We start from the raw sequence: 25,773 nt of genomic DNA on the forward strand, positions 1-25,773 counted from the left end.
ACCACACACACACACACACACACACACACACACACACACGCACACACGGAGCCATTAAGTCCACTGTGAAATGTTATAATTCTACAATGCAAAAGTTTGATATTTTCTCTGTTTAATGCTCCCAAACAAACAAACAAAGACTCAAAATATAAACAAGACTAGGCCTGTTTCACTACCTCACTTAAACACACAGCACTGGGAGAAAGTGAGCATCGACTTTATTTAAATCTTTAATATAATATTATCATCATTTCATCCCATTTCCACAAAAACAGATCTATATTAGTTATGTACCTGTTAGGAACAAGTAAATGCGTGGGAACTGGATCCTAATGGGGTGGCCACAACTTAGTAAAGCATAGGAATGAGAAAAGCAGTGGCAACAAGATACCTAAATGGTGGCCACGTCAAAGAAGCAACTTAATGATCTTTTTCTCACACCTTACTAAGTCATGGCCACACGTTCTTAACATATCTCATTCAAACTAAATCATGGCAACAAGTTAATTATCTCATTTCCATGCTTATTTCATTCGCACAGCTTATTAAGTGATGGTCAAAAATTAATTATCTCATTCTCCACCTTACTAATTTGTGGCAATTAACTATCTTGCTCTCACACCTATCTTAATTGTGGCCACGACTAAATTATCTTGTTCCCATGCTTAATAAGTCGTGGCCACACCTTAATTACCTCATTCCCACAGCTCACTAAGTCATAGTCGCAACTTAACTATCTCATTCTCACGCTTGCAAGGTTATGGGCGCACCTTATTTATCTCATTCTCAGGCTTACTCAGTTGTGGCCAGACCTTAATTATCTTATTCTCACACCTTACTTAGTTGTGGCGACAACTTAGCTATCTCAGTCCTGCGCCTTGTTACGTCATGGTCACAACTTATCTCGGTCCTATGTCTAACTAAATCATAGCCACAAGTTAATTATCTCATTTCCATGCTTATTTCATTTACAGACCATACTAAGCTGTGGTCACAACTTAATTATCTCATTCTCCTCCTTACTAATTATTAACTATCTTGTTTTTACACCGGTCTTAGCTGTGACCATGACTAATTCATCTTGTTCTCATCAGTTGTGCCCATGCCTTAATTATCTCATTCCCAGAGCTTGCTTACTCATGGGCACACCTTAATTGTCTCATTCTTGTGTTTACTAGGTTGGGGCCAGACCTTAATTACCTTATTCTCGCACCTTACTAAGTTGTGGCCACAAATATCTCTCTCAGTCCTATCCCTTATTAAGCCATAGCCATAATTTAACTGTCTTGTTCCTATGTCTAACTAAATTATGGCCACAAGTTCCTTATCTCATTCCCATGCTCATCTTATTACCTTGTCACCTTATTAACTTGTGGCCACAACTTAATCATTTTTTTCTTCACTTAACTGATTCATGGCCATGACTATCCCATTACCTTCTTAGTTGTAACCACATCTTAATTATCTCATTCCCACAGCTTACTAAGTCATGGTCATAGCTATCTCATTTCCATGACTGCTATGTCGTGGGTGAACCTTAATTATCTCATTTTCATGCTTAATAGGTTGTGGTCACACCTTAATTACCTTATCCTCACACCTTATTAAGTCAAGGCCACAGCTTATCTCATTAATTATCTCATTCCCACACCCTACCAATCGTGGCCATGATCTCATTCTCTCGTCTTAGTAAGTTGAGGTCACACATTCTTTTTAGGATAGGATGTTACCAGCAGGGCTCTGAAGGGCTTCAGTGCTCCCCAGTCTAAAAAAGTATGCCAATACATAGACAGACACTCAGGCTCACACTAAGCCAGGGATATACCAAGTTTCAAAGACCCTCTGTACATGTTTGTGACCCCCAAACAAATAATTTATCTTCTATGTTCTCATACAATCATAAGCAGTTAACGTGTATGTGACAGGCTGGTCTGGTTATAAATGGACTTTACTGGGATCAGTTTTGCCCGACCCTTCAGAGCCAGTGCTGTAGCCTCTGCTGTGTAAGTTAAAACCAGCAGCTCGAGGGGGTGTGTGCTGTCGGGCCGGCGCCCTTCGCCTCGCTCGGGAGATCTAGGGGTCAGGCGGCTGTCTGTGATCCCGAACGACGGCTCTTCCACATGGGATTTATTTCCTCTGCCGGACGAGCGGCCAGGCGGCCCAGGAGGATCCTGAGTTTAGGCCAGCAGCGTCTGGAGCTGTCAGCACCGGCTGAAACAATCGAAGACCGGACACCTGACCCCTCTCTGTCCTCCCACAACACTTTTTTTCACTTTCAGCTCAGAGACACACACACACACACATAGTGTTGCTGTTAAACGGGCTAGTCTAAGCTGTCACAATGCTTTTATAAGCCTTATTTAATTCATTCCTTCATTTGAATAAAAGAAAAATATATAGTGCAGTAGCCTTTTCTACGCAGCACTATATACAGTATTTTTACACCTAAAGCAGCCAAAATATTGACTCAGAATTCTTAACAAAAAGCACAAAATCATTCTTGGGGAACTGTAGGGTCCCTGTATTTCAACCCCATCAAATTCACAGAGTTTGGGCATCACTGAGGCTTACGATTCAGTAATTATATTGAAAACAATGCGATCAGGGTTGTTTTTGGATTAAAGGAGTGACCCTTACAAAAAAGTGTGTAACACTATAAGCAACTATAACATGATGTCTGCAATATACATAATAATCTATAACATTTTTGCTTCATTCCGGTTTCATTCATTCTGAATGAGCTGAACATTTTTGGGGATGAACATACAGAAAAGTTCTAGTATTTGTTAGCAACATTGACCTCATGGCTCCAGGTACTCATTTTTGCCTGATTGGCTACATCTGTGATAAATGCAAATTAGATTTTTCTCATTTTTTTGCTGAACTACTGCCCATGAGTCATGAGCGAGGAATCCGTGTCAGTTCTGTGGAATTTAAGGCTTATTGTCAAAATAAATAAAATTCAATCAAATTCTTGCAGGAATACTGTAGAAATTGCCATAGTATGTAGATCTTTTTCATAAGGGGAGGAATGAAAGCCTCCAGATCCTGCATATTTCTGGGTTTAAAAAAAAAAACAAAAAAAAAAAACATCATCAACATGAAGAAATGCCAAAGAAATATTATCCCTTAAAAGACTAGGGCCCATTGACAGGCCCAAATTACACACTTCTATAACCTAAGAATAGCTCAGCCAATTTGCAATAGTTACTGAATAATAAGCCTTAGCCTGGGATTTTAAGGGGTTAAAAGAATTTGCATCAGCTACTGTGTTAAATAGCAAATTGCCTGAGATGTTAGGAGATCTGTAGTTTGTAATAGCCCAGCCTGCGATCATTACACCCGTAGATGTTTCATCAACTCTATGTTGATGAAAAGATAGTATACAATGTTTGGGTTAGTATTCAGGCAGGACTGGCCCATGGGAGAGGCGACAGGTGGTCTCCTACAGCAGTGTTCATTTAGCAAAGAGCCAAACCATGAGGGATTCAGAACAAAGAAACGGGTAGGGGGAAAAGTGCCGTGGCTGCTAGTAGATAAAAATGATGTAGGATCTGAGCCACCATTAGGGTAAGAAACACAATGGGTAAGAGTAAGAGCACAGTACACCGTAATCTTGACAAGTACCATTAAAGAAATTTTGTTGTACATCTTGTACAGATCACAGTGCACATGCCTGGACAGACACACTGACGAAAGCCTGTAGAAATAGTTCTACTTGGAGATTTTTCTTTTCAAAGTGTAGTTTTGACTGTTAAATGGTTTTCATAATATCCACAGAGCTGCATATGAGACTTGGGCACACCCCTGCCGTTAATAATTTGTGCGGTAAAAGATTGGGCCTCTCTGGGCTTGTGGGAGTTATTGGCACCCGTTTTTAACTATGTTTGTGTGAGGCTGTGATAGGGATATAAATTATTTCTTATCTCTACAGCAATCCATTTTTCAAAGGGTTTACAATATGCAAGGGATATCAGACCAAGGCCTACAGAATAGCCTGCCGCAGAACTGCACTTATAGACCATTTATTTAGGCTACAGTAACAGTTACTATGAGCTGACCTACTATGAGACAACCAATGGGGCAGCGCTCATTAAGTTGTCTGTTACTATTTTCATCACAACTGGGTGAAAACCCAGAGAGAGATTAGAAAATGATGTATTGGACAATCTGATTTAAATAAACACAGCGGACAGAAAAAAAAATCACATGGGCCTTAATTCAAGACTGTATAACCCTGTATTTAATGCTGAGGGAGCACTATATGAAAGCTCATTTACACTATGATCAGACTGTTTAGACGTCCTTGCTAATGAATGAATTCAGCTTTAAGCTGCATCAGATGCTTGATTGCACACACTCTGGAATGGGAGGATTTGGACTAATCACATGAGTCTAAGGTCATCATGCCCAATGCCAAGTGTGGGCTGGAGAGGTATAAAACTCTACAAGCATTTGGACTGATAGAGCACCATCTAATACCTTTAGGATGAGTTGGAGTGGTATTTGTGACCCAACAATACTGGAACTCAAGAATGCTCTTGTGGCTGAATGCAGCCAAATCCTCACAGTAATGTTCCAACATCTAGTGTGGAGCTGTTCCACAGGAGTAAAGGCTCTTACTGCAGTAACTTGGGAACAAACTACCTATACTACCTATTAATACCATTGATTTCAGGATTTTCAGGAGAAGTTGCATGAGCAGGGTTCTAAAAATCCTTGTTTTTACCAAGCCCAAATGAAACCATGATATTTCCATGACTAACAGAACTATCGGACAGCACTGTTTATAGTGGCCGCAGCAATCACAAAAGACAAAGTAGCCTAATACTTCACCACTGAAAGCTGCAATAAATCACTCGCTGTCATAGAGATGGACCACTATTCTCCCAGTAAGCATTTATTCATAGACAGATACAAATGGATGACAACCAACAATCACAGAGAACGATAGTGTTAGCTAGCTAGTTTATGCCACCTATTTTAGGGTATGCATTACTGTCCAAGCAGAATCTGAAGATCCTGCTTACATCTACATGGAAAGAGGGTCCATTATCATTCGGGTTTCTGACAATGTTTACCACCAATGTTTTATTATTTCTTTAAGCTTAGTCTAACAAGAGCAACAGAAGCAAATATTGGGTTATCTCCATGTCAAGAGAGTGACAAGATAGATGAATTTTAAGATTTTAATGATTTTTAACCTCTCAAGCTTCAAACTGCTCCAACTTATGGATGTATAACAAGAGAACAGATCAACAAATGCCTCAGAAATGCTGTTGCCCATGTGGACTTTTTCTATTTAGATAGTTTGTTTTGTACGAAGCTCTGCTGGTGACATCCTTTATAATATAAATATAAATATAATGCGTGGCCACTACTTAGTAAGGCGTGGGAACAAGATAATTAAGTTGTGACCACAACTTAGTAAGGTGTGGGAATGGGATCCACATGCATGGCCACCACTTAGTAAGGAGTGGGAATGAGATCCTAAATAGTGGCCACAAATTTCAATGTTTTTACAGATATCTGTGACTTTAAGGTCAATAAGGCCTAAAACTTTTTTTGCATCTAAGAGTTTATGCTGGTGTAGAGCACCTCAGTACATCTATATTCTTTTACAATATCTAAAAAAAGAAAAAATAATTCAGTGCAACATGATAGCTGAAACCACTAAGTAGGCTAGACTACATTAGCAGCTTTGGAAACAGCTATCCTGCATTTGCTTGCAAAGAATCATTTCTGATCTCTACGGCCATATTGATTTTTCTCTGTGTGATGTGAAACCAGCAATCAGTACTGTGGTTTGAAATAGCCCTGAAACAAGAGCCAAGACGTCAATGAGTCGCAGCACGTTTCAATTAGCGTGCCGCCCAGGTCGATCTGTCCCTCGGGGCACTTTGGTGCTGAAAGTTGGTCGCACCCTAAACCACCTTCAAAGATGGAATTTTGGGGAAGATGGTGTTTGGAAATGTTGCAGGTAATTCATAGTCAACAAGCATGAGGCCTACAACTGAGATGGTTTGCTTTTATTGCAGATATTGCGGTGTAGCAGTGCAGATCAGTGCCGTCAGAGTGTCAGACAGACATAACTGATTCAGCTACACTCAGCGTGAGGATGGAGATTATGAGGATGCCTCATTGGAAGATACATTAAAATCACATTAGTACGCTTGAGGATAGGATTGAAAGAGTCAATGTCGTGAGAAAACCTTGTAACTCGTTTTTGGCATTATGTGCACATTTAATTTGCAATGAACCTTAAAAATTATAATCAAACCTTTCAAGCAACGTTATAATTAGTCTTGCAGGGCCAGATGTGATCAGGTAACAAGAATACACATCTGGTTAAATATTTGGTGCTGGATGGCAGCAAAATGCACCGCTAATATTGGTATACCCCTCTCAACACAAACAAAACAAGGTAGCTAGCAAAATGCTATCAATGGCCAATAGAACTCTTATTCCCTGGTCAAAGGAAGTTTGTTTCTCTGTACAAGTGACACATCTAAATGCCCAGCTAATTAATTTTTTGACTGGACTTTTCAGTCATGCTAATGACATACTTATATAATCAATGGCATCATGATATTACGGTATGATATTTTTCAGTTTTTGACTGTTATCCTTTACATTGTGCGTAAATTTAATGATGAATGGCCCAAAAGAAATGGCCCAAAATTACTTGGGAAAAAGTCTGGTTCCATTGACTTACATTAAAAGTAAAGTAGTTTTTTTGCTTCTACTGTAAAGTTACCGTTTCAGAGATACTTTTCCTTATAACAGCGATATGTGAATCGGTGTCTCTTTGTATTATATCAGTGGAGGTTTCAGGTTTTTGCCTTTATTAAGAATGTAGCAGGTGTCTTTTACAATCTGCTCCAGGCATGTATCTTTTGACCTTATCTTGAGCTTCAGTTTCAAACTATAGGAAATGCTGGCACACTGCTGAAAGACCTGAAAGCTTAACTGAGATGGTGATGGATAGCATGAGGCACTAAGCAATTACTGTAGAGCTAAGAAAATAAGGTGGGGCTTGGAGTTCGTCAGTTATGCATTGATAAGAGCAAGACGCAATTATGTATTGATAACATAATAAGCTTGGTGATTCACTGCACCCTCAAAACACCAAGATACGCCACTACCTTTAAGCTTCTTGAAGTTCCATTATCATATGCAGAGTTAAGAATGCCTTGTTAAGAATTTCTTGTTTTATGAAGCGTTCAATGTAGAGAAAGAAACAATAAGTAAATCCAGGGCATTGTAATCTCCAAATGAAACTTTTAAAATGGTCAGAAAGGCATGTAGGGCAAGGCACTATCCCAGAGTGTTGACAGTTTACAAGTCCATAGAATGCCTAGGCTGTTCCCTCGGGGGACCAAAGCAGAGGAAGTGGCTTCTCACTCTATAGCGCTACTGAAACAAGGCAAGTGCTGAAGTCAGCCTGCCATCACCAAGACATTTCATACGCTTGAATTGGATTGTAAATTATTGGCCGATTTTATTATGATCAATTATTATTAATATCTCCAAATATGCATCTTTCATAAGAACAACATTATTGCATATTGTAGCCTTTATTTAGATAATTATTCACTTAAAAATAAAGGTTCCTAAATGGCTTTAATGTGCAGTTCTAGGAAAAAAAAACTTTAACTCGTATAAAACCTTAAATATTACGTAGGGCCCATTTCATGGCTCAACAAAGTCTCCTTGCTTTTTTTTTTAATAAAAGAGCTTGATCTAATATATAAACATGATTTAATTTTCAAGACATCCCATTCACTCCCCAGTCCATACAGTCTATACATAGAAACTAGCGAACTTACTATTCACACTGAAGTTACAGGGAGTGTTCCAGCCCGGACTGCTTTTTAAAGGACAGAGCCAATCAGAACAGATTTTATTTATCTGTCTTAAAGACACAGCCTGTTTCATTCTAAGAGATAAAGAGATGTCAATGTAAAAATGATTTCTGACTGGTTTTTGGTACGCCAAGGCACAACTCTTAAAAGTGGACATAGAGGAAAAAGTAAAATACAAGAGAAATGTAGAGTATGGGCCCTTTAAAAAACACTCTTCATACACACACACACATTTAATTTGCTTTTGAACAACAGTTCATTAAAAGGTTCTTGACGCAACCAAAAGCAGTTCTTCGATGGCATCACTCCAAAGAACCTATTTGGGGACCTTTATTTTGAAGAGTGTAGTGTACTGTGTAAGTGAAATAGGACAGTAAGTTCATGTGTGCCTGTTCTAGCGAATCTAGACAGAATTGTGTGTGTGGGCAGAGCATCCTTAAGGTCAGCCGTTTATCTGACCCTGAGCTGGGCAGCTCCGCTCCGACAGTTCTCATCAGCAACACTGCACTGCATGCTTTGGAGCTTGATGGAAATGGAGTGCAGAGAGAGGAAGGGGTCCAGTGACAGCCCCCTCATCCCATCTTCCTACTTTAACCACCCCCATCCCACCCCAACCCCCTCCTCAGTCTCACCCCCAATCTCGTTCTCATTCTCAAGCAGCTCTGCCTCGTGTTCACCGCCGGCCACTCTTCCCCTGCTAGGCGATCAATACTGCTCTTTGCCTTTCATCTGACCAGCCCTGCGGAGGAGCTGCTCTATCTGGAGAGAACCCAATACAGGCTCGAGTGCACTGGGCACGCCATCTTTCACAGCCTGGCTGTCTGCCTGCTGCCCGCTGGACCTCACCTCGCTCAGTGGGAGTGGTGGCTGCAGTGTTTCTGTGAGTGCAATTCAAAAGCCAAATGGAAAACTTAGTCAAAAACTATCAGCAAACCAGAGCTTCGATCAAGACAGAAATCCTGGTCAAAACCCCAAAAATAACAGGAACAGTTCTGTAAAGAACCGCAGATTTAAAGGCTCTTTAAGAAATCTGGACCAAACAAAATTTTGCCCAAATTTGACTCAAGCCAATCCCCATCACCAAGTCTTGAATCGGAACCAGACTGTAGCACAATGACATTCTGTCAAAACCAGACCATATTATAAAAAACTCTATCTAAACCAGACAATATCATAAATTCTGTCCAAACCAGACTATATCATAACAAGTTCTGTCCAAACCAGACTATATCATAACAGAATTCTGTTCAAACCAGACTATATCCTAACAGAATTCTGTACAAACCAGACTATATCCTAACAGAACTCTGTTCAAACCAGACTATATCATAACAGAATTCTATCCAAACCAGACTATATCATCACAGAATTATGTCCAAACCAGACTATATCATAACAGAATTCTGATCAAACCAGACTATATCATAACAGAATTCTGTTCAAACCAGACGATATCATAACAGAATTCTGTTCAAACCAGACTATATCCTAACAGAATTCTGTCCAAACCAGACTATATCATAACAGAATTCTGATCAAACCAGACTATATCCTAACAGAATTCTGTTCAAACCAGACTATATCCTAACAGAATTCTGTTCAAACCAAACTATATCCTAACAGAATTCTGATCAAACCAGTTTATATCCTAACAGAATTGTGTCCAAACCAGACTATATCATAACAGAATTCTGTCAAAACCAGACTATATCCTAACAGAATTCTGTCCAAACCAGAGTATATCCTAACAGAATTCTGTCAAAACCAGACTATATCCTAACAGAATTCTGTCAAAACCAGACTATATCATAACAGAATTCTATCCAAACCAGACTATATCATAACAGAATTCTGTCCAAACCAGACTATATCCTAACAGAATTCTATCCAAACCAGACTATATCATAACAGAATTCTGTCCAAACCAGACTATATCCTAACAGAATTCTGATCAAACCAGACTATATCCTAACAGACTTCTATTCAAACCAGACTACATCATGACAGAATTCTGTTCAAACCAGACTATGTCATAACAAAATTCTGTCCAAACCAGACTATATCATAACAGAATTCTGTCCAAACCAGACTATATCCTAACAGAATTCTGTCCAAACCAGACTATATCCTAACAGAATTCTATCCAAACCAGACTATATCATAACAGAATTCTGTCCAAACCAGACTATATCATGACAGAATTCTATCCAAACCAGACTATATCATAACAGAATTCTGTCCAAACCAGACTATGTCATAACAAAATTCTGTCCAAACCAGACTATGTCATAACAAAATTCTGTCCAAACCAGACTATATCATAACAGAATTTAAACCAGACAATATCATAAATTCTGTCCAAACCAGACTATATCATAACAAGTTCTGTCCAAACCAGACTATATCATAACAGAATTCTGTTCAAACCAGACTATATCCTAACAGAATTCTGTACAAACCAGACTATATCCTAACAGAACTCTGTTCAAACCAGACTATATCATAACAGAATTCTATCCAAACCAGACTATATCATCACAGAATTATGTCCAAACCAGACTATATCATAACAGAATTCTGATCAAACCAGACTATATCATAACAGAATTCTGTTCAAACCAGACGATATCATAACAGAATTCTGTTCAAACCAGACTATATCCTAACAGAATTCTGTCCAAACCAGACTATATCATAACAGAATTCTGATCAAACCAGACTATATCCTAACAGAATTCTGTTCAAACCAGACTATATCCTAACAGAATTCTGTTCAAACCAAACTATATCCTAACAGAATTCTGATCAAACCAGTTTATATCCTAACAGAATTGTGTCCAAACCAGACTATATCATAACAGAATTCTGTCAAAACCAGACTATATCCTAACAGAATTCTGTCCAAACCAGAGTATATCCTAACAGAATTCTGTCAAAACCAGACTATATCCTAACAGAATTCTGTCAAAACCAGACTATATCATAACAGAATTCTATCCAAACCAGACTATATCATAACAGAATTCTGTCCAAACCAGACTATATCCTAACAGAATTCTATCCAAACCAGACTATATCATAACAGAATTCTGTCCAAACCAGACTATATCCTAACAGAATTCTGATCAAACCAGACTATATCCTAACAGACTTCTATTCAAACCAGACTACATCATGACAGAATTCTGTTCAAACCAGACTATGTCATAACAAAATTCTGTCCAAACCAGACTATATCATAACAGAATTCTGTCCAAACCAGACTATATCCTAACAGAATTCTGTCCAAACCAGACTATATCCTAACAGAATTCTATCCAAACCAGACTATATCATAACAGAATTCTGTCCAAACCAGACTATATCATGACAGAATTCTATCCAAACCAGACTATATCATAACAGAATTCTGTCCAAACCAGACTATGTCATAACAAAATTCTGTCCAAACCAGACTATGTCATAACAAAATTCTGTCCAAACCAGACTATATCATAACAGAATTCTGTCCAAACCAGACTATGTCATAACAAAATTCTGTCCAAACCAGACTATGTCATAACAAAATTCTGTCCAAACCAGATAATATCCTAACAAAATTCTGTTCAAACCAGAATATATCCTAACAGAATTCTGTTCAAACCACACTATATTATAACAAAATTCTGTCCAAACCAGACTATATCATAACAGAATTCTATCCAAACCAGACTATATCCTAACAGAATTCTGTCCAAACCAGACTATATCTTAACAAAATTCTGTCCAAACCAGATGATATCCTAACAAAATTCTGTTCAAACCAAAATATATCCTAACAGAATTCTGTTCAAACCACACTATATTATAACAAAATTCTGTCCAAACCAGACTATATCATAACAGAATTCTATCCAAACCAGACTATATCCTAACAGAATTCTGTCCAAACCAGATGATATCATAACAGAATTCTGTCCAAACCAGACTATATCATAACAGAATTCTGTCCAAACCAGACTATATCCTAACAGAATTCTGTCCAAACCAGACTATATCTTAACAAAATTCTGTCCAAACCAGACTATATCCTAACAGAATTCTGTCCAAACCAGACTATATCTTAACAAAATTCTGTCCAAACCAGATGATATCCTAACAAAATTCTGTTCAAACCAAAATATATCCTAACAGAATTCTGTTCAAACCACACTATATTATAACAAAATTCTGTCCAAACCAGACTATATCATAACAGAATTCTATCCAAACCAGACTATGTCATAACAAAATTCTGTCCAAACCAGATGATATCCTAACAAAATTCTGTTCAAACCAGAATATATCCTAACAGAATTCTGTTCAAACCACACTATATTATAACAAAATTCTGTCCAAACCAGACTATATCATAACAGAATTCTATCCAAACCAGACTATATCCTAACAGAATTCTGTCCAAACCAGACTATATCTTAACAAAATTCTGTCCAAACCAGACTATATCCTAACAAAATTCTGTTCAAACCAAAATATATCCTAACAGAATTCTGTTCAAACCACACTATATTATAACAAAATTCTGTCCAAACCAGACTATATCATAACAGAATTCTATCCAAACCAGACTATATCCTAACAGAATTCTGTCCAAACCAGACGATATCATAACAGAATTCTGTCCAAACCAGACTATATCATAACAGAATTCTATCCAAACCAGACTACATCATGACAGAATTCTGTCCAAACCAGACGATATCATAACAGAATTCTGTCCAAACCAGACTATATCCTAACAGAATTCTGTCCAAACCAGACTATATCTTAACAAAATTCTGTCCAAACCAGATGATATCCTAACAAAATTCTGTTCAAACCAAAATATATCCTAACAGAATTCTGTTCAAACCACACTATATTATAACAAAATTCTGTCCAAACCAGACTATATCATAACAGAATTCTATCCAAACCAGACTATATCCTAACAGAATTCTGTCCAAACCAGACGATATCATAACAGAATTCTGTCCAAACCAGACTATATCATAACAGAATTCTATCCAAACCAGACTATATCCTAACAGAATTCTATCCAAACCAGACTATATCCTAACAGAATTCTGTCCAAACCAGACTATATCCTAACAGAATTCTTTCCAAACCAGACTATATCCTAACAGAATTCTGTCCAAACCAGAATATATCATAACAAAATTCTGTCCAAACCAAACTATATTATAATAAATTCTGTCCAGATCAGACTATAACATTATAAATTCTTTCCAAACAAGACTGTAGCACCAAAAAAGATTGTCCAAACTAAACTGTAGCACAATGAAATTGTGCAGCCCAATCAAAATCTGTCCAAACGAGACTGTAGCACAACAAAAATTTTCCCAAACAAGACTGTAGCCCAATGACCTCTGTCCAAACCAGACTATAGCACAACAAAATGATATCTGAAGCCAACTGCAGTCTGAACCTGAAATTCTCTTCAAACCAGACTGTAGCCCGACAAGGCTCTGTCCAAACCCTAATGTAATCCAACAATTTTTTTCCCACGCCTCACTATGGGCCATCAATATTTCGTTTGAAGTGAACTGAAGACAACAAAAGTCAGTCTGAAGCTGACTTTAGCTCAAACACAACAGTAGCCTGAAAAAAAATCCCTGTGAAGCCATTTGTGAAATTCTGTCCAAAGTCAACTATACTGACAAAATTCAAGACAAACCCTATGGCACCCCAACAATTTTCTGTCGAAGCCCGGCTATAGCCCAACATTTTGTCAGAAGCTGACTGTAGCATGAAAAAAAAATTGTCTGATGCTGAGTGTAGCACAACCAAATTCCACCCAAGCCTGACTGCAGCACAAGGTAAACTTGTTCAAATTTGACTGAAGCCAAATAAAATTTCAGTTTAAACTCAATTGCAGCTTGACAAAGTTCTATCTGAGCCCAACTTAAACTCAACCAGCACAAACCAGAGACCAAATAAAACTCCACTTTCCTAATTACTGCAGCATATTAAGTTACTTTGTAGTGACAATACTGGTCATGAATAGCCTAACCGTGTATTAAAAACTAAGATTAAATTCCACAAACAAAATGAAAACAAAATTTGACATTGTAATCCTTACATCAGGATAATACGTCATTCTCTTACAAGCCTGACTGATCTCACCACCAAAAAACTGCCAGATTTAAAACTGTTAAGGTAATAAAAAGGCAAACATTTGTTAAATTTGGGAGATGGCCTGTGAGAAACACGTATATGAAATTTGAACTCAGCCTGAGCCTGACAAATATTTGAGAAATGATTATTATACCCGATCATATCTGATGGTCAAATCCGGTACAAAAATGTACAGGTAGAGTCTGTTATGGACAGATTTTATTGTGCTACAGTTTGAATAGTGGAGCACAGGATTGCAATAAGTTGTAGAGTAAGTCTGATTCTCATTCAGCGAAGTTGATCTTTAAGATCTTTGATCTTTTCTTCAGAGTCTGTGAGAATGTCCAGTCCAGTAAAACCGTATGGTGGTCAGATACAGACCACTGTCAGGCAACTGGAAATGTGATCAAGATGACTCACAAACACAGACTGATGGTGTGTTCCTTGAAGGAGGAAAAGATCTTGGAAAGATTGTGAGGTTTGGAAAAGCTTCAGCTCAAGATTTAAACAGACCTGATAAGTTTCATAAGTCAGATATAGGAGAGTTATACCTGATCAGAACATAAATTTTGTAGGGTCTTCACCCAAAGCCAGAAAATACAGGTGTCTCAAGTCCAAAGATCGATCCAATTTTATAATGTTGTTGATTTAACCAGACAAGGAAGCAATATATTGGAAAATAGCGACATTTTGGCAAAGCTACCATCTGAGGGTTCCAGGAGAGGATTCCTTCTAATAATTCCCATTTCATTTGTTTTTAAAGATATATCCAAAGTTCCATAGCCATAAACTGCTGTATCTTAAGACGTGAGCTACCACTTTCCCTCTAAATATTTTATCTGAGGAATCAAACCTGATTTCAGCCTTAGTACAGTACAGTTAGGGTTAATGTGTTGTCAAAACTTGGCACTTGTCTTTGTCTGCTGTCTGCACCCTGTCAGTCTACATTGACACAGTTTCATCTCTCTACAAAGCAAAGGAAAGAAGCCTTGTCCCTTTCCTTCAGCACCCAAAGAAACACACTGTCAGAATGTTGTCCAAACAGATGTTTAGTCTGTCCAGGCCCGACCACAGTGTCTTGTTTTTATTGGAGGCCTGAATCACAAGCGTTTCTCGAAACCGTAGGGGCGCCGGCGAATGTGTAGGCAGTTTCCATTCCACACGTGACGTTTGAGACGGGACCACAGCGGGAGAGCACGGCGGGATCCAGCAGTGGCTGCCAAAGTCGTGGGGACCAGCAGGAGCACTGTAAACATGACGTGGTGCCGGCACGGCCCAGGCGGCTCTGCTAAACTCTCCCTGCTGCTGCTCCCTCTCACAGATTTAGTGAGTGACTGTGAGTCACCCTGAAATACAGAGGAGGAAGCTGACGAGAAAGGAGACAGCGTCCGTTACGTTTCCAGACAGTTCAAAATAGGTACAGTTTGTACCAGACCAGCTTTAACCAAATGGCGAATTACGGAAAGGTACTTAGAGAGCTGCTCTCAGAAGCCTGGGCCTTTTTAACTGAATTGCAGCCTCATTTTATGAGCCCTACAAAATGGCCAAACCTTATAAATATGTAATGAGCTTGTTTATTGCATGGTTACTGAATTGGGGAGAGTGTCTGCGTGTCTTGCTTCGAGAGGGAAGTAAGAGAGTGAGAGAGCAAAAGAAATAGAAAGAGCGGGTGGGACATCCGTGGGAAAATGTGTGAGCTTGTTCCTTTCTGTGCTATTTTCTTTCGACAGGCCCCATAATGGCTATTCCACCAACAGAATGGAAATCGTATAGATATTTTTAATAAACATCAAATAAAATATTTTCTCCATAAGTCTGTTATCAGAATAACTAGGACGCTGTTGGCCTTGTGTGTGTAGGTGAAATGTTGATCCTCTGTGTTGAGCTGCAAGGGAGCAAGGCCAAAATGAGAGGGATTGAAAAATCCCTGCTGTGAAAAAAGTTTCCCCTTCACCCAAATGTTGTTGATTATCCAAGACCTGTTTGGTCCAAAGTTTTCTTCTTCAGTTTTGCAGTGAAGCTACAAGACTAATGTAGCTAACAAGTAAAGGACTCTTCCATATCTACTGGTCAGCATTGATAAAATTATAAACCTACATCAAGATGGGTTCTGTTACTGTTTTCCAAAGCTTGTTCACATTTTTATCCAATTGTCTCCCAGTTCAGTCATTTGCCACTTCCCACCTACTAGCTAGTGTGACAGCACATCTTACCTATTGACCGCTTCAATTTCATCCTTTCTGAATTTATTCTCTTAGGCCCCATTTCAGAGGTGTGGACTGGAGTCACATGACCTGGGCTAAAATCAGACTTGAGTCCCGAATTTGATGACTTCAGACTCGAGACTTGAGGTTGACTTGAACATCACTGACTCAGACTTTGACTCAGGTTTGAGCCTCATGGTTCTGAAAGACTAGAGACCAAAAGTGGAAGAAACATGGGGAGGCGTCTGACTGCAGAGCTACACAGCCGGTTACTATTCATGTGAATGGATTAATTTCCTGCAATGTCGTCAAATGTCTGTTACTGTGTTTATGTAAGCTGGAAACAAGTGACACATCAATAAGCCCTGGCTCAATGCTTAAACTCCACTCTTACTAGAGAAACTTACCAGGCGAACTCACCACTGTCCTCATGGTAGCGAAACAAAAAAAAAAACACAGCTCTCTCTGTTCGACCAATTTTAACAGCTTCTGCAGGTAGAACAAGCACAGCATTAACCACAAGGCTGAAGTTGACTTGGTTTTTTTTTCGCCAGCTTCATACAGGAATTTGTTGTTCCACCTTAATTGATGCAGCAGTTATATTCTGGTGCTTGACTGCCGCACCATTTAAGGTGGAACAGAAAATTCAAAGAAGTCAACTTCAGCTTTGTCATTCATCATCATTTTGGTGTCTTTTCTGTAAACTTTTCTGTAAACTTCTTTTTCAGCATGGTTGCTTTAGTTTCTACTGAGCTAGTTTTACTATTAAGCTACACTGTAGGGACATAAATATTGGGACAAACCTCCTAATTATTGTGATCAGGTGTTTCAGCCACACCTATTGCTAATAGGTAGAGAAAATTAAGCACATAGCCTTGCAGTGTCTGTAGACAAATCCTGGCGGTAGAACAGGTTTTACTGATGCGCACGCAAACTCACAGAGTGTGCTCAGTGAGTGCTGGGGTTGAATCACTCACTAATGAGTTCCAAATTGCATCTAGAAGCAACATCATTAAAAGAACTGTGCATGAGGAGCTTCACAAAATGGGTTTCCATGGCTGAACAGCTACACGCAAGCCTAAGATCAAAATGCACAATGCCAAGTGTCGGGGGAGAGATATAAAGCATGCCGCCGCTGGATTCTGGAGCAGTGGAAACATATTCTGTGGCAGTCTGCTTATCTGGCAGTCAGATGGACGAGTCTAGCTTTGGCATAGGCCAGGAGAACATTACCTGCCTGACTGCATTGTGCCAACTGTAAAGTTCAGTGGAGAAGGTATAATGATATGGGGTTGTTTTTCAGGGGTTGGCCTAGGCCCCTTAGTTCCAGTGAAGGGAAATCTTAATGCTTAAGCAGACCAAAACATTTTGGACAATTGTATACTTCCAACATTGAGGGAACAGTTTGGGGAAGAATCTTTTGTGTTTCAGGACACCTGAGCCCCAGAGAACAAAGCAAGGTACATAAAGGCACGGCTGGGTGAGTTTGATGTGGAAGAACTTGACTGGCCTGCACAGAGACTGACCTCAACCCCATCAAACACCTTTGGGATGAACTACAATGCAGACTGTGAGCCAGGCCATCTCGTCCAACATCAGTGTCTAACCTCACAAATGCTCTTCTGGACGAATGAACAAAAATTTCCACAGACACACTCCAAATCTTGTAACTTCCCAGAAGATTGAAAGCTGATTGTAGCTGCAAAGGGTGACCAGCTCCATATTAATGCCTATAGACTTAGAATGGGATATCATAAAAGCTACTGTAATGTGCAATGTGTAGGTGTCCCAATACTTTAGTCCATATAGTGTAGTGTTTATTTGATGCTCCCAAAAATCATTAAAATTTTTTAAATATACATTTTACATTGGATTTAATTGTACTTAATAAAGTAATTCTTTTCACGCTGCATTAATCTAATGACAGCCACACACTACTAGCATGCTGTCATTAAAAGGCTATATTAAAATTGCCAGAATTTTTAGCATTCAGTATTGAAAATGCCTTAAATTAGCTGAGCAATGACTTGGGACTTGAGCATCAAAATATTCTCTTATTTACACCTAGCATTAACACATACACCGATCAGCCATACATTATGACCAGCATGTTCTTGACAACAATGAAGGACTGCCTTAATCAGGTGCATCACCACAGCAGAGTAGCTGTGTAGCTTCTTTCTTCGTCTCTTTTCCCATTTGTTTATAAACTGCATTGAGATCTAAATTTTTCCAACAGCCCATACATGTATGTGAAGGAGGACTCATGGAGCAAGAGACTGTGCACATTAGCCTTACTTCAATCATGAAATCGTGGTTGGGATAGTGGTTAACACCTCTGCCTTCTACACTGTAGACTGGGGTTCAATCCCCACCTGGGTAAACACCATACACTATACCAATAAGAGTCCTTGGGCAAGACTCCTAACACTACCTTGGCCTACCTGAGTAAAAAAAATGATCAAATTGTAAGTCGTTCTGGATAAGAGTGTCATCCAAATGCCGTAAATGTAAATCCAATCCCAAGCGAGGCAGGGAGAGGAACAAGGCCATGCTTACGACCCAGAGAGCAGCAGTCTAACTGAACTCTCTTTGACTCCTAATTATGATTGGCTGTGACATCACTAGGATTCAAATGAGCAATCTTCCAACAAAACCTTACACCACTCAAGAGGCTGCTACCACTGTTTGTAGCTATGCAATATACCTTTGTCCACATTTATAGATAATAGCATATCAGACAGTATCAGAAACCATTTGAACAAGATGTGGTTCAAGGTGAATGAAGTTTTAGACAGCTGTCATTACTCGTTTGCTACATTGTATGTCTAAATGTTTGTACACCAGCTTATGCACATCTCCGAATTTGAGGGTAATTATTTAGGGAGTTTGTCCCTTTTTTTCTGCAATTATATAATTTAGTCTTCTGGGAACACTAGATGTTGAAATATTGCTGTAAGGATTTGATTGCATTCCGTCACAAGAACATTTTGGTTGATTGGTAACTTCAAATGGACTGGATGGTGCTCCATCACCTGTGCTGGGGGTAACATGGTGCAAAGTAACATGTTACAGGAATGTAATTACTTTTTGATGTAATAAAACAATGCAACACATTGCATCATCATAACTTGTGTTATTTCTACGTCTTTAAGAGAACAAAGTAAAGAAAACATGATGCATTTCATACATGCATGCTACCTGTGTCAGCTGACTGTGTGAGTCAGACTGTGAATATGAGCAGCACGGGAAGCACCGGAAACCCAGCAAGCAACCCACTGCAGCATCTGATGGATCTGTGCTAAAGAAAAGATCTCCAAACTCAGCTCTGTGTGCTTTACTCTAGAGAACTCAGTACAGCATAATGCTGGAGAGCTTTATACCCGTCTAGTTGGGCTAGATGAGGACTGTTGGACCCAATCCCTTTTCACCCCTGGCCCATACCACTTAGCCCTCAGCTCTCCCTTTTGCGCATTCACATCTAGGGGTAAGGTGTGACAAAAAAAATGGCAAGCTACCAAAGAAACCCACACATGTAAGTAGTTAAAAAATGACGATAACCATGTATTATCTTAGTTTAATGTTGTTTTAATGTACTATGCTTCTTTTCTTCATAATAAGCATTAAAAATTGCTAATAATATGATAATGTTTCGGTAGCTAGCTAGCTAAATTTTCCATAAATTTCCCACCTTAAACTGTTCAAGCAGTACTGAAACACCAGAATGTAACTGCTGCTCAATTTAAAGTGGAACAGGAAAATTAGAACGAGAAGCTGGCACATAGCTGACTTCAGCTTCATATCACCAAAGAATTAGAGGTGAGTGATAGTAAATAAGTGTGACATCGCCCACTTTGAAAGCATGTGATGCTCTAAATTTAACTAATGCCAGCAGGGAGGTTGCTGAACTTTACCCTCCTCTGCTATCACTGCAGACTGGCAGGGGCGCCTACAGAGCAGCCCTAGTAGCCTGTTAATAAAGTAATGTTCATTTTATATGTAGGTTCCATTTCATAGGGGAACATCTGAACCACTATCCTTTGTAACTCGGGTCCAAGAGAAAAGGAGACACTCGAAAACAAGGGGTAGGGGTAAAAATACGAAATGGGATTGCTCCTTAGACTCAGGAAAAGTGACTTTAGGCTCATGACCTTAGGCCCATATTACTGGCAATGCTTTTCTATGGAGATTATACAAGCTGTGTGCACAAATGAACACGTGTGTCAGCAAGGGGTGCACCTTAAAGTTGGAACTACATGGAAGGGATGCCTGGATACTTATGGACATGCAGTAGCTCTGTAGCTTCAGTGTAAAACTAAATAAGCAAACTTCACCCTCCAAACACATAGTGGTTGATCTGCAACAATGTCAGGAAGGAAAAAAACAGGGGAGGTTTATTTTGCTGATCCATCACATTATTACACTGTATGACAAACAAGATCCTGAACGAGTAACACCAGCAAACAACCTAATTTATATCTAAGTGCACAGGGGGACAGCACTTCTCAGATGCGAGGATAAAGCACTTTCCTGCCTCCCTTGGCTGTGCATGGGAACGCGCAGCTTTCCGAATTACAATCAGTTCATCTCTCCTGCGGAATGAGCTAAAAGGGAAGCAGAGGAACGCTTCATGTTAGCATTCCCACAAGTTAGCAGCGCTGTGAGTAAATGCGGGGAGATGGAGTGTGAATTAAGGACACTAATATTCCCCGCGGGCCCGGCAGCCGCTGGCAGGGGGCAAGGCGCAGGAATGCTTGGTGGAGCAATTCCACTTGGCAGGTAGATGAAGTGCAGATCATACGGCCAGGCACCCACTGATTAATGGGGGTGGGAAGGCGCTGGTAAGAAAACAACACCATAAATCAACGTCGTCACAATGGTAATTGTAATTGAAATGAATTTGTCTGTCCAGAGCTAGGCATTGCAATTGATATTGACCAAAGCCCTGGTGGTCTGAGGAAAATGAAACATAGAAAATGTATTCAGAGAATCCATTGTGAGCTTCATACATCACTGTATAACACAATTGTACCATTCCAGACCAATGAGTGGAGGAAACCAACCAGAGTGGAGGTTGCATGGAGACGTTGGTGTGCCACCTTATCTTGGCGAACTCTAGAGAGCCACGGAAGGTAAAAATGGAATATTTCAAATGGCATATATATGTAAAAAACATGAATTTTTATTTTTTACGATTTTTACGTCTATTCATTATTTGAGTAGGACAGCTGCCCTTTATATTGTGGGAAAATTTCATGATGAATGGACCAAAGGAAACAGTCCAAAATTGCTTGAAATAAAATCTCTTTTTCTTAACTTATATTGAAAGCAAAGAATGTTCTGCCCTCTTATGTAAAGTCACTATTTTGGAAATGCTTGTTTTTCTTTGGACAGCTAAAATACATTTTAAGAAATATGCTTTCTTACTAACATGGCACAGAAAACATAGTTCACACTAAAAAAAGGTTTAGTTCTTTCATCTAAAACGTTTTTGAAATAAACTCAACAGACCAGCTATGTTTGAAAATAAGCATCACACAGAAAATTAGGATGAAAGAAAAAGTAAAAAAAAAAAAAACAAGTGCACTGATGGACACAGACCTGGATCCTGACCACACTCATGTCACCTATAATACTACATCGTAACTGGTACACCGGACATGTCCAACAGCCTGTCCCTTCAGTGGTGTTTATTGGCTTAGGGACCACCTGCCTTCAATCCTCTTAAGCAGTGCTGTGTCTCACCAATGACCCCTCTCTGCCCTTCAGCTTGACACTGACCCCAGCACAGCACCTGGTAGCTGGACACCAATCACACATCTCTATCAGTGCGTTGGAACGCCTGTGCAGACTGATGCTTAGCTAACAGTGAGAGAATAAGGATCCTGACTAGGATCTACTAAAGCAGTCAGTGTTTATCCAGTACATTTAACCCCTTAAACACCATGAGTCCCTACATGAGTCCACATGTTGGAGTTACGGAATAATTCATAGGACATCTTTAATAAAAAGTTTAGGGCTAGGCACTAATATGAACATTTTTCTGGGTATCATGATACATTAGATTTCGTTATGTGACTGTTTTTCTGAGCATAGCATTGTCAATAATTAAAGTACATTGACTGTATGATTTACTAAAAATGGAGCATAATTAGTTCATTTTAAGTGCAGTGCAGTATGTGAAACAATCAGTAAGTCATTGTATTTGTAGTTTTTGGTAGTATTTGTGCCAGACAGTACTTGTGCCAGCTTCTTGCTGTGTCCTGCTGAGTTATTGATTCTCACCTTGCAGTTTAAGCAGTTATCTTTAACACTTTTCAGGGTTAGGATAATGTCACTATGACATGACCACTAAGTGCACCAGAGTGGATCAGTATTTTGATGTGTCAATGACGACTTTTAGAAGTATGCATACGGTTCACTGATGTAGCTAGCTTAGAAGCGATGCTAGCACAATTAGCACACATGCTAGCAGCTAGAGAAGTGTTTTTACCTGCGTTTTTACATTCCCAAGAGAAAACTGTAAATTAGCTTGACTTTACACATATTTCTGTGGTACCACAGCAAAGTGTAGATATTTGTGTGGGTGTATCTATGAACATAAAACGTTTTTGTGATTTTATGCTAAAAAAATGCTAGTGAGCTAATTTAAAACCTAGCCTGAAAGCTAAATAAATAATTTTTTCTTGGATTCATTCATGATATAGCATTAAATATAGCAGGATTGCATTATGAAATGAATCCACAGGGTACAAATTATCATTATTGTTAGTAGTATTGTTAGTAGTAACAGAACTAGTATGATTCCATGCAACTGTTGGTAGTCCAGTGAAACTAGGCTTTCCTAGTTTGTTTAAATGTGGCACTGCTGGTTCTTTTTCTGTTCCAACTTATCAAACCTCAGAAAAACTAAACTGTAAGATTGAAAAAATGTCTTTAAGTATCAAGTTTGCTCCGAGCTGTCACCACTGACTGCAAAAGACCACTGAACTGTCATTCTGTAGTCGACATCATGCCCATATTAGAGACGCTGGGTCTAAGCTGGCTTCTCTATAGCAGAAACGAATGGGATTGTTTGAAAATCACTTCTATCACAGCCTGTCATAAACAAAATGGTTCTAAACTTATACACTTACACTTAATCCTACATAGATTTGTCCTCTGAATGTCATTGGATTCCCTGAATTACTTGGTTATTAAAGAGTTGAAATATGAATTTTGCTACATGTGCTAACAGTGCTACACTGTAAACAGTGTAGCAGCGGGACACAGTTTGTGTAGCTAGTGTTATATAATATTGTTAAAGCTTAATAGTAGACTTACTTTCATAGAACATTATATCTGTACGCAAGATGATGGGGATTATGATGAAATATTCATTAGCTGACAGATTTTCACAGCTGTAGTAATAGAGTTTGCAATGCGAGTCCAAAATAAATCCCAAAACAAGAGCACGAGAAGCTTTTGGGTGTACTTCTTCTCATTTTTTACTTCGTCTCTTTTTTTAACAGGAATCTATATTTCATAAGTGTGCTGTGTAGCTGCAGTGGCCAATTATCAGCAGATAAGACAGAGGAAGCCCTGGAGCATCAGGCCAGATATTTAGACAGAGGAAAACAGGCAGGCAGGGGCCCAAACCCCCCCGGGGGTCCCTTCGACCTCACCGGCGCTTTTTTTCCTTCCTTCCTTCCTTCCTTTCTTTCTTTCCTTGGACACTATCCTTCCATCCTTACCTCACCAACAGGGTTCAATTAGCGCCAACAGCAGCTAGCACCACGAGCCTGTGGCGAAATCACCGCACCACGCTATGGGTTTATTGCTGCTGAACACACATGCACACAGAAAAACACTAATGCACTGAAAAATACACGCATACAAATGCAGCTACAATCACACAAGCACGTGCACAAACACGCGCACACAGAGCAAAGAGCACACAAGCAGCAATGAACACAAATATATGCACATTTTACATGACCGTGTTCCAACCTCTCCTTATCCCTTCAAATTAAACAGCCTGTTTTTGTTACTGTGCCTTTAAGGGCCTTTTGTTTTAGTTCGGTCTGTTCTGTTATGTGTGAGCACTCCTAACAATGGAACCGTGGTCCTCCAAACACTGCAGATTTCTGTCTGCTTCCCACTGCTGGTGTGAATGCATTTTTACGATGGTCCTTACCAAACAAGACAAGTTCTCGGATGACAGTCCATGACTGAAGTGCCCTTGAGCAAGGCACCTAACCCACAATTGCTCCCCGGGTCGCCGTTGATAGGGCTGCCCACTGCTCCGGGCAAGTGTGCTCACTGCCCCCTAGTGTGTGTGTTCACTAGCGTGCATGTATGTGGGTGTTTCACTACATGGATGGGTTAAATGCAGAGGTCTAATTTCACAGTGTGCAAACACAGTGACAAATGGTTGTAAATTTCATTCTAATTCAACAATACAATATGCTTTTCTCAGTGCACATTGGTGCTGTACTGCACTGTTAACCCTCTCAGGTCTAAAGGCATTTTCTTGATTATTGCATATGTTCTTAAATTTGCCTTTAAATGCCCTTGCATTTAACATGATTCACATATGTTGCAAAATGAAAATGCTCCATTATCTTCCTCCCTACTCCCCACTGCAGCAAGTTCAGCAGCTGTAAACTCTCTGCACACCGTTTCGCATGTATCTCCGAAGTCGATTAAATGAAGAATAAAGGGTTTCTAATGTGATGGGTCAGTGCCTGATTTCCTGAGTGTCCATTAGTCAGTTTCACACAAAATGTAGCCAGACACACAAATCCACCAATTATGCACGATAGGGGAAGATGGTGTGTTTTTCAACCCCTCTTCATAGCCTCATAACTCCAGATGTGAATCACGCGATCTAAGATAAGAGATAAGATAAGATGGAATTAAAAGGGCAACTCTACAGATTCAGGACATGTTTGAACCTTATTTCTGTGCTCTTTTATCACAAAGACTTTGTGATAAACTTTGAAATGAATGTGCAGACAAGTGTGTGGACTGCAGAGGGTTAACATAGGACACTGTTTTTGCAGCACTTGTTGCTGCTAATAACAGGAGACTCGCAATAGCAAAGCATTTGACTTTCTAATATGGACTCAAAAAGTATTTAGGCCAGACATCAGTAACCAGACCTGAATTCAAGGTGATGTGCAATTAAATAATCAGTCATAAGGAAGAGATTAAGTAAGTTTTATGAAGACTGAGCTCATTTATCTTTCAAGCAAAGTAACAAAAACAGCCCGGGTAATTGTATAGGATAAAGAGAGGTTATAAAAAGCTCATCTAAAGATATTCATTGTACCATTTTATTATACCATTGTATACCTTTATATACCAGACACAATCATACAAATGTTATAAGAACAAATTAAAATGCAAAAAAAAAATAGGATGGCAGAGGCAAATGTGAAAATGACGAGCCACGTGTACCCCTGACAAATTTCTGCCCAATAAGTGAAAACAAATAAGTAGGGTAGCACTGTCGACTCACAGCAAGAAGGCCCTGGTTTCGATTCCCCAAACGGTGTGACCAGGGT

Source organism: Pygocentrus nattereri, chromosome 9 (assembly GCF_015220715.1).
Source record: "Pygocentrus nattereri isolate fPygNat1 chromosome 9, fPygNat1.pri, whole genome shotgun sequence".
NCBI lineage: Eukaryota > Metazoa > Chordata > Actinopteri > Characiformes > Serrasalmidae > Pygocentrus > Pygocentrus nattereri.